This window comes from Schistocerca cancellata, chromosome 3, assembly GCF_023864275.1.
Source record: "Schistocerca cancellata isolate TAMUIC-IGC-003103 chromosome 3, iqSchCanc2.1, whole genome shotgun sequence".
NCBI classification, from domain to species: Eukaryota; Metazoa; Arthropoda; class Insecta; order Orthoptera; family Acrididae; genus Schistocerca; species Schistocerca cancellata.
This window is the reverse complement of record NC_064628.1, coordinates 81,096,132-81,104,137: the sequence shown is the minus strand read 5'-3', so window position 1 is coordinate 81,104,137 and position 8,006 is coordinate 81,096,132. Positions and strand designations below refer to the sequence as shown.

Genomic DNA, 8,006 nt, shown 5'->3' with positions numbered 1-8,006 from the left:
CCTTCTAGACAATCTCACGCAGTAACTGTTTACCAGTCAGAGCATACGATTTAGGTTGCCAGACATGCGGGTAGCTCGAACACTTTGTAACACCATAGCTCTAATGCTGTACTGATTTGTTTTGCTTTTGTTTCATTTAACGTCACTGAGCTTCTGTAAATGTGTTTGATTGAATAGATAACACAAACTTGTATACTCCTTTCTTTGTACAAACTTTGACGTCATGATTTGATTCTATGCAAAGTAATGTATCTGTAATTCAAAATTCTTTGTCCCATTTGGAGGGAACAAAACTTACTGTATATGATTGTAATTTTGTGTGAATAATTTTTTGTAGAGATGTCAATATGTGTAAATGTTTTGTTTTATTTAATGCATTTGGTTGCTCTTATGTAAATTGCTGATCCTCACTTAGGGTTCTTAGTTAGTTTGTATGTAAATGGTGTAGTGGTTCCCCTCGGGAACGGAACTCTGTAGGGCGCGCAAATTGTGGCTGGGCTAGGTGGAAAAGGTGGAACTGATAGTCAGTCGGGGACGAGCTGCGAGTCGGGAACAAGCTACGAGTTGGGGACGAGCTACTAAACCGTGCACTGCCATGTAAAAGATGCATCTTGTGCTGGTTCCGAGAGAGGCTTTTCCTGCCGCTTTCCAGTGCCTCGGAAGACTGGATAAATAGCTGGAAATATTCTTGGATTGGTATCAGTCATCGCCACCAAGAAATGACAGAGTCCTGCAATTCTACCTGCAATTCCACCTAACAACATGCAGTGGCCACCACATTGCGCAATCATTACATCGGAATACTACAATGATGTACAGTGAAGGATCAGCTTAATGGATGTGTTAGTGTGCTCAAATATAAGGTAATTTATATCTGAATTTATGTACCTACCCTGATTTCTCTCCTCATCATAATACCTCTCAGGTTCCTCTCCGTTTGAACTAAAGTGATATCCGAGTGTCCTTACTAAAAGAACATTAAAGCCCAATATTGTGCTCATTAATACCTCTTCAACATAGTAAAAAGACAGTTAAAGTTAAGGTGGCAAGAGAGTGAGTTAAAGTAAAAGTTGTTTGCTGAAAATATTCCTATTAAAACTGCTTATTAAAGTGCTGTTGCTAACTTCAAAATTAAAAATTCTTAAGACTGAGGCTAATACAGTAAATGATCACATTGTTGTCTGTAGTAAATTCTAAAAGGTGAGTCAGTTTCTTGCAATTTTGTCGATATTGTGTTTCGCTGTAGTAAAAGTGGGAAACTGCAATAATAGAAAACTATATGTTCATGATTGCTAAGTGTTTGTCTCTCTTGTGTATTGGAAGTGCATATTAATAGTATAACAAGATACACAGTTTGTCTATTGTATTAATGAGCGGTAATAAGTAACGGAAAGACCACTAATTAGTAAAACCATAATTTCTTTAAGCCCTGAAAGTAATAATGTGTTTCGCTATCTCTTATATGTTTGCAAATAGTTTGTGCTGCTCCAGTTGTTAGCTTCAATCTTACCGTAAACATATGTATGTGTCAGAGTTCACTGCACTCGCGTGTGACAAAGTATAGGTTGTGTTTATCCATTAAAGTTACTAATAACTATTTTCTTGAACGAGAATGTTAATCTTTCTCTTGCCTAATTAGGCTGGCGACCGTTTTCCTTATTCTATAAACAGTATAGCTAGGCAAAATTTTGTTCGTACTGTTCAAATATTTACGTAATTCTGACTTTCACTTCCGATAAGCCACCTCCGTTAGGTACAACACGGTCAACATAACAAAATTCCTCTCAGAGGGTAACACTGATCTGTTGCTTTATACCATTTTTACTCTAACAAAGTAATTCTGTTTTGCAAATTGCCTCCAGTTTCGAGGTTATGGTATAGTAGTAGCAGACGGGAGTGTTATAACTTCTTATGGAACAGAACATAGTCCGCTGTCCTCGACAGCCATTGTTTATCAGAGGGAAGGGTATCGTCAGCAGTGCTCCAGAGAAGGTGAGCACAACTCTGCGGCTATTTGTTGGTCACGCCGAGGTATACGGGAAGGCGTAGTCGTTGTGTGACTGTAGATGAATGCAAGATGATTTACACAAAATTTCTTGTTGGTGCGATGACAGTGTGCTCTAAATACAGGAAAATACAAGTTAATGCCGATGCGTAGGAAAAACCATCCCACAATGTTCGACTACAGCAATGACACTGCGGTGCTTGATACAGTCACGGTGATTAGATATATAGGTGTAACGTTGCAGAGCCGTATGAAATGGAACGTGTAGGTAGGGGCGGTAATAGGGACGGCGAATGGTAGACTGCGGTTTATTGGGACAATTTTAGGAATTTGTAGCTCATCTATAAAAGAGACCAAGTATACAGGGTGGTCAGAGACAGCTTGGAAACCTTGTAAGGGTGCTGCAGGGTAGATTGCGCTGAGAAATAGTTCTCAAGAAAAAAACTCGATACTCCGAGTTACTAAGCATTGATGTTAGCCGGTCAGACTGGTGCGCAGGCAAATTCAAGCGGCCCGCCATATACTGTATCGCCAATCATGTTCTTTGTTTGGTTTCCTAAATCCGAACAAGAGAGCAATATAGAAATTGGACATGGGATGGTAGTAAGAAGTGAACCTGAGCCAAAGGCTCAGCAGTCTCGTGTACTGTCATCCATTCTGTAAGAACAACTAATTACATCTGGTGGGTTGCTTGAATTTGCATGCGCAACGGCGTGATTGACTAACGTCAGTGCTAATTAGCTCGGAAACGGCGCAACGTACCGAAATTTTTTCTCAACGGTTATTTCTCAGAGCAACGGGCTTACCGCAGTGGATACGCCGGTTCCCATCGGATCACCGAACTTAAGCGCTGTTGGGAGTGATCGGCACTTGGATGGGTGACCATCCGGGCCGCCATGGGCTGTTGCCACTTTTCGGGGTGCACTCAGCCTCGTGATGCCAATTGAGCAGCTACTCGACCGAATAGTAGCGTCTCCGATAGAAAAAAAATAAAAAATAAAAAAAAAACATGACGACCGAGAGAGCGGTCTGCTGACCACACACCCCTCCTATCCGCATCTTCAGCTGAGGATGACACAACCGCGCGACCGCAACGGTCGCAGGTTCGAATCCTGCCTCGGGCGTGGATGTGTGTGATGTCCTTAAGTTAGTTAGGTTCAAGGAGTTCTAAGTTTTACGGGACTGTTGACCTCAGATGTTAAGTCCAATGGTGCTCAGAGCCATTTGAACCATCTGAGGATGACACGGTGGTCGGATGGTCCCAATGGGCGACTTGTGTCCTGCAGACGGAGTGCTTTATTTCTCGGGGTTACCTAACCTGTAACACCCTCACAAGCTTTTTAGACTGTTTTCAACCACACTGTAGAAAACTGGTGTGAATCTTGAGTACTGCTGGATTGTTTGCGATCTCCATCAGGACGAATTAACAGCAGACATCAAAAAGGTCAGAGGCGAGTCACTAGATTTGTTACTGCCAGGGCCGATCGACATAAGAGTATTATGGAGACGCTTTGCGTTCTCAGTTGGATATCCGCAGAGGGAGGACTACATTTTTTTTCGTGAAACACTCTTGAGAAAGTACAATGAACGGGGTGTGAAGCTAGCTGCAAAACGATTCTACTGCTGCCAATATACATTTGGATTCAGGACCATGAAGATAAGAGAAATTAGGGATCACATGGGTGCATATATGCCGTCGTTTTTCCGTCGCTGTATCTGCGAGTGGAACAGCACCATATCGATTATACAGCGGCTTACAGAATATCTATGTAGGCGTACTGTAACGTCGCGAGTCAATACGAGATAACTTTATTGCAGTAAGCTACTTTGCGGAACAGACTGTAGCATTGGAGCCGTTGGCTGTAAAAGGGGACCGCGAGTTGTGTCTTAGCAATGAGTCATTCACACCTGTCGCCATGCTAGCCGTGAGATGCGGTATGTGTGTCATTTTGAGCAACTACGTATTCAGACCCCTAAGAATCTAAATAAACTATATGAAATATAATTCAATCTAGTTAAAATTCGGTACACTACCTTTTGTTATTCAAAAGCATATTCTATAAAAATTTCAGCTTTCTATCTGTCAAAGTTTCATAGTTACAGAAATTTACTTAAAAGAATCAAAAACAGATACTTATAAGATGAAATTCAGTTAGGATCTACAATAGTTTTGTTATCATTAGAAAACATTTCCAGGACTCTCAATGGACAGCACTATTTATTCGGGATTTTCACATTTAAAAACTTTAACTATTTTTCATTTTTGTAATATAAAAATTTAAGAAGAAATAAATGACATATTGTTTTGTTGTTCTGGAAAGAATGAGAATGAGTGAGAGTGTGTATGTGGGACATACGTAAAATTTCAATATTATATTATATACACTACGTAACTGTGTCGTGGGAAAGTTGTGTTTCACCCACATTGCTGATGACGTATGTCAAGTGTACTTGCTTTTGTAGGGAGACAGCTAGAATATCCGTTTCATCTACATCTACATTTATACTCCGCAAGCCACCCAACGGTGAGTGGCGGAGGGCACTTTACGTGCCACTGTCATTACCTCCCTTTCCTGTTCCAGTCGCGTATGGTTCGCGGGAAGAACGACTGTCTGAAGGCCTCTGTGCGCGCTCTAATTTCTCTAATTTTACATTCGTGATCTCCTCGGGAGGTATAAGTAGGGGGAAGCAATATATTCGATACCTCATCCAGAAACGCACCCTCTCGAAACCTGGCGAGCAAGCTACACCGCGATGCAGAGCGCCTCTCTTGCAGAGTCTGCCACTTGAGTTTGTTAAACATCTCCGTAACGCTATCACGGTTACCAAATAACCCTGTGACGAAACGCGCCTCTCTTCTTTGAATCTTCTCTATCTCCTCCGTCAACCCGATCTGGTACGGATCCCACACTGATGAGCAATACTCAAGTATAGGTCGAACGAGTGTTTTGTAAGCCACCTCCTTTGTTGATGGACTACATTTTCTAAGGACTCTCCCAATGAATCTCAACTTGGTACCCGCCTTACCAACAATTAATTTTATATGATCATTCCACTTCAAATCGTTCCGCACGCATACTCCCAGATATTTTACAGAAGTAACTGCTACCAGTGTTTGTTCCGCTATCATATAATCATACAATAAAGGATCCTTCTTTCTATGTATTCGCAATACGTTACATTTGTCTATGTTAAGGGTCAGTTGCCACTCCCTGCACCAAGTGCCTATCCGCTGCAGATCTTCCTGCATTTCGCTACAATTTTCTAATGCTGCAACTTCTCTGTATACTACAGCATCATCCGCGAAAAGCCGCATGGAACTTCCGACACTATCTACTAGGTCATTTATATATATTGTGAAAAGCAATGGTCCCATAACACTCCCCTGTGGCACACCAGAGGTTACTTTAACGTCTGTAGACGTCTCTCCGTTGATAACAACATGCTGTGTTCTGTTTGCTAAAAACTCTTCAATCCAGCCACACAGCTGGTCTGATATTCCGTAGGCTCTTACTTTGTTTATCAGGCGACAGTGCGGAACTGTATCGAACGCCTTCCGGAAGTCAAGAAAAATAGCATCTACCTGGGAGCCTGTATCTAATATTTTCTGGGTCTCATGAACAAATAAAGCGAGTTGGGTCTCACACGATCGCTGTTTCCGGAATCCATGTTGATTCCTACATAGTAGATTCTGAGTTTCCAAAAACGACATGATATTCGAGCAAAAAACATGTTCTAAAATTCTACAACAGATCGACGTCAGAGATATAGGTCTATAGTTTTGCGCATTTGCTCGACGACCCTTCTTGAAGACTGGGACTACCTGTGCTCTTTTCCAATCATTTGGAACCTTCCGTTCCTCTAGAGACTTGCGGTACACGGCTGTTAGAAGGGGGGCAAGTTCTTTCGCGTACTCTGTGTAGAATCGAATTGGTATCCCGTCAGGTCCAGTGGACTTTCCTCTGTTGAGTGATTCCAGTTGCTTTTCTATTCCTTGGACACTTATTTCGATGTTTGCAGGGTAATAAATTTCTAAATCTATTTCAGGTTTAGTTTTCCTTTTGTTTTGTTTTGTTAAACATTATATTAATTATGCATTTGAAATGACGTAAATGAAACTGGGAATAGTGATTGGTGTAGGATAGTTTTGGCACGAGAATAATCTCGAAGGATGGTTCTGATTGGCTGGTCATTTTGATCAACCAATCAGAGTGAAGCAGTTCCCGCGCACTGCTGCGTAGTTACTCTGGGAGAGAAGCAGACTGAAGAGGATTCGCTAGTCAGCTATCGGACGTGCAGGTAATGTGAAACGCTTCCGTCTCTGTCATGTGTAAAATGAATAAATAATTGGTCTATCACGTCCAGATTGTGTGACCATAATAGGAGTTGCATTTACGGACAGTTTTGTGAAGTTTGGAAGTTTTTGGATTGTTTTGTTGTAAAGAGAACCGCGTGTGAACTTTCGGCCTTTGTAAAATTCCGCGTGACATGTTTCATATTCGTCTATGGAATATTTGGCGAGCAATTTGTTTATTAGATATCCACTGAAAAAGTACCGAATGTGACACTTGTATATTGTAGCAGAGTAATGACTGTTAATTGCGTAATAATTCGGGTCGGACTTAAGTACATTCCTAGTTGCCTTGTGTGTGTACAGGGATGTCTGAACTGTGAGTTGAGGGCACTGATATTATTCGTTTATTAAATACAGGCTGATGGCACGTTTTATTTTGAATCTAAAGAAATAAAACAACTTGTTGCAGAATTTTGACATTTTTCTAAAGAGATGAAGCAATCGTCCTCCACCCAACAATTGTTATAAGATATTACAGGATAGTTTGGTACCAGAGTTTACGCTGACTTTGCAAACGTAAGTAATGACGGTGTTTTTCTTCGACTCACGTTTTAACGCCGTCTGAAGAGTATCTACGTATGCAGAGAAACGGGCTGGTAATCAGACGCCGTACTGAGGTAGGTGGAACTTGTGTAGTGCACAGTACGACGAGAGGCAGTGAACAAACATTTACGCAAAAACCCCGCCCCGCTGGAGCTATCACAAATTGCCAGCAGCCAATCGCCACTCATCCCCTGGGTACATACTTCTAGATCATGCTGTTCCGTTGCTGCCCCCATTGTACTGCTGGACAACACAGGCCTGCCTTGCGTATGGGGCCTCTCACTTGTGTTGTCAGTCCACCATCTTCACCTCCCCAGGCGCATGCTCCAAGACTGCAGGACTACCCTTCGCTGACCGTTGTAGAAACCAGGCACTCCGAGATGAAGTCTAGCCCGGACGGCACGTCCTTCATGCGTCCGACACCGCTCCCATAGTGTTCTCCGTCAGCTGACGCACGCCGCCTCAGCGTTGGCATCAAGTTGTGGCTCCCCCGCTGCCGCACACAAGTCTCCTTCATGATGTCGCTCAGCCCCGCACGGCGACTCGCGGTGATGCTCTCGTCGGCGTCTTTTTAGTTGGAACACTCTCTGCCGCGTCGGAACACCAACTGCAGAGTGCGTCAGGACTTCAACTGTGCCGTGTGACACTAAATCGTGGCCCATAACTTGGTTTAAGGTGTGCTTTCCTTAGCGACTGGCAACGGCCTTGCCGCAGTGGATACACCGGTTCCCATCAGATCACCGAAGTTAAGCGCTGTCGGGTGTGGCCGGCACTTGGATGGGTGACCATCCGGACCGCCATGTGCTGTTGCCATTTTTCGGGGTGCACTCAGCCTCGTGATGCCAATTGACGAGCTACTTGACCGAATAGTAGCGGCTCCGGTCAAAGAAAACCATCGTAACGACCGGGAGAGCGGTGTGCTGACCACACGCCCGTCCTATCCGCATCCTCAACTGAGGATGACACGGCGGTCGGATGGTCCCGATGGGCCACTTGTGGCCTGAAGACGGAGTGCTTTTCCTTAGCGACTGGCTGACGATCAGTACAACATACACTACTGCTACACCAACAAGAAATGCAGATAATCAACGGGTATTCATTGGA

General features: G+C 43.3%; 1 pseudogene; it reads left to right on the top strand.

The window, feature by feature from the left end:
- The first annotated feature begins 7,597 nt into the window (after nt 1-7,597).
- Nucleotides 7,598-7,715, top strand: LOC126177297 (5S ribosomal RNA; annotated as a pseudogene).
- The last annotated feature ends 291 nt before the right edge of the window (nt 7,716-8,006 follow it).